Genomic DNA, 7,649 nt, shown 5'->3' with positions numbered 1-7,649 from the left:
TTGTTGTTGCAAATTTTTACGTGGCTGCTATAGGTTTCTAGCAAGAACGTTTCTTACCTACGCCAAAACCACAACGTGATATGCCAATTTCTATTTACCCTTCATAAGGACCCTTTTCATCGAATCCGATCCGACTAAAGTGGGAGAGACAGACACCCGCTAGCCACCTTATGCAACTAGTGCATGTCAGTCGGTGGAACCTGTCTCACGTAAGCGTACGTGTAAGGTCGGTCCGGGCCGCTTCATCCCACGATGCCGCCGAATCAAGATAAGACTAGTAACGGCAAGTAAATTGACAAAATCGACGCCCACAACAACTTGTGTTCTACTCGTGCATAGAAACTACGCATAGACCAAGCTCTGATACCACTGTTGGGGATCGTTGCAGAAATTTAAAATTTTCTACGCATCACCAAGATCAATCTATGGAGTCATCTAGCAACGAGAGAGAGAGGAGTGCATCTACATACCCTTGTAGATCGTGAGCGGAAGCGTTCAAGAGAACGGGGTTGATGGAGTCGTACTCGTCGTGATCCAAATCACCGATGATCCTAGCGCCGAACGGACGGCACCTCCGCGCTCAACACACGTACTGAGCGGAGACGTCTCCTCCTTCTTGATCCAGCAAGGGGGAAGGAGAAGTTGATGGAGATCCAGCAGCACGACGGCGTGGTGGTGGAAGCAGCTGGATTCCAGCAGGGCTTCGCCAAGCGCTACTGGAGGAGGGAGAGGGGGCGCCAGGGCTTAGGGTGCGGCTGCCCTCCCTCCCCTCCACTATATATAGGGGCTAGGGGGCGCATGCCCCCCTTGGAGATCCCATCTAGAGGGGGGCGGCGGCCCCTCGGGGGGCAACGGCCCCCTTAGGGTTTCCAACCAGGGGGCACGCCCCCTCGGGGGGCAATGGCCCCCTAGGGTTGGAAACCCTAGGCGCCTTGGGCCCTTGGGTGGGGCGCACCAGCCCACCAGGGGCTGGTTCCCACGCCACTTCAGCCCATGGGGCCCTCCGGGATAGGTGGTCCCACCCGGTGGACCCCCGGGACCCTTCCGATGGTCCCGGTACAATACCGGTGACCCCCGAAACTCTCCCGGTGGCCGAAACTGGACTTCCTATATATAAATCTTTACCTCCGGAACTCCTCGTGACGTCCGGGATCTCATCCGGGACTCGGAACAACTTTTGGTTAACCGCATACTAATATCTCTACAACTCTAGCGTCACCGAACCTTAAGTGTGTAGACCCTACGGGTTCGGGAGATACGTAGACATGACCGAGACAACTCTCCGGTCAATAACCAACAGCGGGATCTGGATACCCATGTTGGCTCCCACATGTTCCATGATAATCTCATCGGATGAACCACGATGTCGAGGATTCAATCAATCCATATACAATTCCCTTTGTCTATCGGTACGTTACTTGCCCGAGATTCGATCGTCGGTATCCCAATACCTCGTTCAATCTCGTTACTGGCAAGTCACTTTACTCGTTCCGTAATGCATGATCCCGTGACTAACTACTTAGTCACATTGAGCTCATTATGATGATGCATTACCGAGTGGGTGCAGAGATACCTCTCCGTCATACGGAGTGACAAATCCCAGTCTCGATCCGTGCCAACCCAACAGACACTTTCGGAGATACCTGTAGTGTACCTTTATAGCCACCCAGTTACGTTGTGACGTTTGGTACACCCAAAGCATTCCTACGGTATCCGGGAGTTGCACGATCTCATGGTCTAAGGAAATGATACTTGACATTAGAAAAGCTTTAGCAAACGAACTACACGATCTAGTGCTATGCTTAGGATTGGGTCTTATCCATCACATCATTCTCCTAATGATGTGATCCCGTTATCAATGACATCCAATGTCCATGGTCAGGAAACCGTAACCATCTATTGATCAATGAGCTAGTCAACTAGAGGCTCAATAGGGACATGTTATGGTCTATGTATTCACACATGTATTACGATTTCCGGATAACACAATTATGGGCATGAACAATAGACAATTATCATGAACAAGGAAATATAATAATAACCATTTTATTATTGCCTCTAGGGCATATTTCCAACAGATGCATGAAGATACAAGGCACACCATCCAGCGCCAAGTACAACGACTCGCGACCAAGCTCAACGTAAACAAGCAACCCATGATTTTCAGTATTGGAGATCGTGTGTGGCTACACCTTCGCAAGGACCGCTTCCCCAACGAACGCAAGTCCAAACTTCTACCACGAGCCGATGGACCCTTCAAAGTGCTTGCACGCTACAACAACAACGCCTTCAAGATCGACATCCCACGCGACAAGTACAACGTGAGCGACGTCTTCAACGTCAAGGATCTCTCGCCCTACCATGGTGATGAAGATTTTGATCCGAGGTCGGATCTTTCACAAGGGGGGGGGAGATGATGCGAAGCATCCCAAGGCCATCCCCATGGACCTACCTACATCTCCCACGACACCACTTGGACCAATGACAAGAGCTCATGCGAGAGCCATCGAGAACGAGGTTAACTCTCTCCTTGTTGAACTCCCCCTTGACCCACTTGAGACATGGCTACTACCTCAAACGGAGATGCTTTGTGTGCTTAGGTACCATGTAAGCAACCAAGGGGAAGGAATGGTGCAAGATGGACATCAAGAGCATGGAGACAATCTGCCCAGCCCTGAAGGACCGGAACAACCGCCCAACTACCGCCAGCGCGGAACAACCGGCCGACTACCGCCCAACAACCGGTCCACCTTCTGTGATCGAGCGGTGCAAGGCCGGTACTGCACCGGATGTACCGGTAACTACCAAAAGACCGGTACTACCGCCCCGACAACCGGTACAACCGCTGGCCCCTTTCGACGTTCACCTCCAGAAGCCAGCGCCTGACCTCCCAGCGGTACTACCACCTTCCATGTCCGGTATTTCCGCCCTGCATGAGTTCCCAACGGAACAACCGCCCCCGTGACCGGTACTACCGGCCTGCCTGTGCGCAGTGAAAGGGTCAACGACCCGTGTGACCCCAACTTACCCCTTTTGACCATAAGTACTCGTCCCCTAGCTCTGAATTAGGGTCAGCAAAGGATTACTCATGTTTGTGTGAGAGCTTTGCTCATCCACTTGGTTACCTTTCTCCTCGGAGACGCGCCTCCACCGGAGAAGATCCTTCCAAGCGGATTCAAGACCCCCTCTTGGGTGGCCCCTTCAAGACCTCCTCATGGAGAAGAACCAGTTACCTTTGTATCGTCCTTTGTTGGACTTGGATCTTGTATCTCACCTTTGTGTTTATCGATCTAGCGCATGTGTGATCTATTCTTGTTGGTTGAGTGATTTCTCTCGTGTTTCTCCACGTTATCCCCTCGCGTTCCTCGTTGGGATCCGCTCCTTTCGTGAAAGATCGGCCATCTAGGGTTCCACCCTACATCAGGTCGCCTCCTCTCTCACTCGCTCCTGCAGCCGCCTCCCTCCCTCCCTCCCACACAGGTGGCTCCCACCAACCACGACGACGGCGACAACGGCCACGAAGGAGGGCGGCAGACCAGCGACGCTGGTGATGGCGTCCATGGCAGCTATGCAATGAACCCTGAACCATTTTTATTTGTATTTAAAGGTGTTGCTTATTTATGCTCAAGTGGTGTTCGTGCTAGGGCGATGATGATTACCTTGGCTGCAATTAGTGTGCCTTTGAGCAATTGAGGCACCTGTGGGTATCAAGTTGGATCCTCCCTCTTGTCTCTAGAATCCTTTTTTATCTTGTGATACTTGTTGTTGTTGTCCTTGGATGGTCATTCTTGTTGAGTGATAACCAGGGCAGCTCTACTGTATAAACAGATTGATCTGGTGATAAGAGATGATGGGGGTAGGTTATATGATCGAGGAAAGGCGAATCTGAGCCCACTATGCAATAAAACTATAGCTACCTCCCCTAATGTGTGTAGTATTGAAGGCAAAAAAAAAGAACTTTTCATGTCTTGCTACTTTAAAATTCCAAAAAGGTTCATTCTTCCTTTCTGGTTACTTAACCATGATTTTTGTTTTGCTTTGGTTCTGGTTGAGATACTAAAGGTTGTTTATATATGAAAAGAACAAACACTTGTAGTTTTGTATGCCTCAACTGTTGCTTAGGATCCAGTGTTGTAGTGCTTTGCCTAATTACAAATAACTCTAATCAATAATAGTGGTTCTTTCCTTCTGATTTGAACTGAGAGAGAATCACTGATTCTTGATCTTAAGGTGACCCCATTTTTCTATGCCTCATGCTCATGCTGCTCTATGTTCCCTTTTAAAAATTCTTGCTTGCATTTTGGGTTGGTTTCTGCTCTATATTCCCTTTTAGCGTTTCTTTCCGTTGTTGGTGCACTCACTTTTGGCGTTCATTTCATGCCCAAGATCTTGCAAATTATGCCTGTGCCGAGCTTGCTTTAGAATACGGGCTGCAGAGACGTCGAGGACTCAAGGTGAGACACGTTCGATTAAAGACGCGAGACTCCTCTCCCCGTCAATCTCGCGCTGCTTCTGCTCACCATCCCTCTCTCTGACCGCTGCAGGTCACCGATGTTGTGGAGCTGGACAAGGTTTCCGGGCAGTTCATCGACCGCATGTTCCTCCTAGAGAAGGTGAGCAATCGTCATCGATCCATCAAGCTAGCTCTTCGTCATGCATGGAGATTGATTGTAGACATTCCTTTTTCTGCTGGTTACAAATTCCAGGGCTAGAGATGATTTACTCTGCCAGGCGGTAGCACTCAAAGCACACAGGATCCTGAACCTCAACAACAACCCCTACTTTTCTGGGCCCTAATGTAAGGTCAATCACGCCTGTTACTTCAAGCTAGAGTGTACTCTGAAGTAATCTGAAGTCTTAAGATTTTATAGCTCTGGATCATTATCATGCATGTGGGTGCTGTGTTGATACATGCTCTCTGCATGCATATGTTGTTGTTCATTCTGAAACAGACCTGAACTTAACTTTAAGTCAACTTCGTCCATGGCAGGTTGCAACGGCCGTGACCGCGTCGAGGCTCGGGCGTGTGGCCGTCGACGTGGAGCAGGCAGAGGAGGAGCGACTACTACCCCAACGGCAGCCTCTTCTCCCTTGTCCACGGTAAGTGCCTCTTCTCCATTGCTGGTTGCTTTGCTCCTTTTATGTTGCTATACACTGAAATGAAATGTATGCACTGAAATGAAATGAATATACTCCAATTTGAAAAGGAGTATATAGGTGTTGAGCCGTGCCATGAATAATAATGCAATAATCCTCTGTTCTCTTTTTCTTTTGCAATCCATCACTGCATTATTATTCATGCCACCGTCCTCTACTCGGGAGACACTCTGTTTCGGATGCTCTGTTTTTATTATTGTTCCTTCTGGTTTCTGCTGCTGTACACAGTCCAAATATGTTGTGTGTGTGTGTGTCTATATATATATTCTTTGTACTTCCCTTGATTATTTTAGTGAGCGGAGTTGTGATCTGTAATGCCAATTTTGCATTTCTTTTGTTAGCGGAATCGTGGTCTGTAATGCCAATAGGCAAGGAATCTTTTTGTTTTATGCATCAATGTGTCGGTACCATGTATTTGATTTTGTCTTGGTACACACATGACTTGATCATGTGAATGATCAATGCCAGTCACATTATGGTAGTTCTTTTACAAGCAACAGAATTTAGCTAATCCCTCCTACTGTATAGAGGCTGCCTCAACATATTCCCTCTTTAGTTTCCAGTCTCCTACTGTTACGGTTTAATTTCCTTGGAGTTTCTTTGTGATAGTCTAACGGGCAGTCATTGTTTCTTTATGCATGAAAGCACAAATTTTGAAGGAAATAAAATGCATGTATGTTCTGTTTACTCTCTCTTTCCCCGCCTCTGATATGTCCACCAAAATGTTGGGTTCACTTGAAGGCAAGGATGTTATTAATTTACTCTTGCAGGAATTTTTATAGAAAATATATAGTTTTACTTAACGACGAGGGCTCACCCTCAGATTTCTGTTATCATAAATCAGTGTCCTATAGGAGATAGAAAGTATATAGCAATTTTTTTAGTTTTCGCGATGTTTGTGTCTTTCATGTTCAGTTAGTCTATTAGTGCAGTGCTTATTGAACTTCTGTTGGAAAGGAGGCCAGTAAGAAGATGTCACCATGCATCTCAGTGCCACTGATTTTTTGCTTGGGTGCACTATTTTTGGCTGTAACATTCTGAATAATAATTTGAATTTGTCTAATTTAACATTCAATATACATAGTGTTTTATGTTTTTCACCACCGAAATCCATGGTACTAAGTAATTTACTTAATCTATTAACATCTGACATACTTCATATATTAGGCAAATGCAACCTATTATGCCTCAGCTATTTGATATATTAAACCTCCCTACCATATTCAGAACTGGCATGATGCAGAACTCGCATGGCGTACCCTGTTTCTGGATGACTATTGATATTTCTGGGTGATTTGCAGTTCGGTCGGTGCCGTGGCGGAGGGTTGTCTTGTGGTTTGACCGGAGAGGGAGCACACCAAAGAAGCGATCTCGTCCCCATTGGTCAGGTACCCTTCGTCTTTTTCTCGTTCGACCTCTCCAAGGAAGTTATATAGGTAGAGTAAGCTAATTGTGTTTTGCAGGTGTTGTATAGGATACTACGGTTAAAGATTGTTCTCATTTATATTGATGTTGCTGATTATCAAATCAATGGTTGTTATCTAGAGTGCTTCTCCTTCAGATTTGACGTACTATGTCTTCCAGCTTATACTATATATGATTTCTTTCCATGGTTTTAACTAATTATGGATATGTATCTAATTATGTTATTTTGGCATCAACAAATTACTCACCTAGCATTTATTCTGCTATATGGAAACAATCGGTGCCTATTTCTTTTTGATCTGAACTCAGACATAATTCTGCTATATGTAAACAATCATTGGTTCTTTCTTTTCTATCTAAACTGAGAAATAACTCTAATCAGTTGTTTTTTTATTTACTGTCCAAGTATCATTCTTACCTAAAACTTGTGCCAAAAATGGACATTGACCTCTAGGATGGCCTCACTGAAACTGACATACCCTCCCTCCTACTCTTCAGACTTCTACAACTATATGTATTACTCATGTTTGTTGCTTTCCCAATGAAACATACCACATGCCCAGCAAAAAACAAAGTCCCATCCTACTGCCCGCAGGACTTTAGTCTTTAAAGACTAAATGCATGGGTCGCATGTAAGCTGGTTTTTAAAATCATTTCCTATAGCATCTACAGAATTTATCAGTGTTTAAGCAGCATACATGCTCCTCTCTGCAGCTATCCACTGTTGTTGAGAATCTCGAAAGACACGCTTCAGTATTATGCCTCTTATAAGCGAGAAGCCTGAATTTGTGCTCTCTTTTGGTAGATGCAGTATGTAATAACGAATCACGCCGACCTCTGTCTAAATGCATGGAACTTGGTGTTGAGTTATCTGAATTGCTGCCCAGGATCCGGTTTGTACTTTATTTACCTATAATATGGTATGTAATGACAAGGAAGTCGAGGACTAGGTATGGATGTTGTTTAACTATATATTTGTTGGCGACTGTTTCTTAAATAGTTAGCTGGTCCCTGTAGTGTAATTTGTTGAGCCTTTTGATGCTCTCTTTGATTTTCGATCCATTCTT

This window comes from Triticum aestivum, chromosome 6D (assembly GCF_018294505.1).
Source record: "Triticum aestivum cultivar Chinese Spring chromosome 6D, IWGSC CS RefSeq v2.1, whole genome shotgun sequence".
NCBI lineage: Eukaryota > Viridiplantae > Streptophyta > Magnoliopsida > Poales > Poaceae > Triticum > Triticum aestivum.
The sequence above is the reverse complement of the archived record's forward strand: the minus strand, read 5'-3'. Positions refer to the sequence as shown.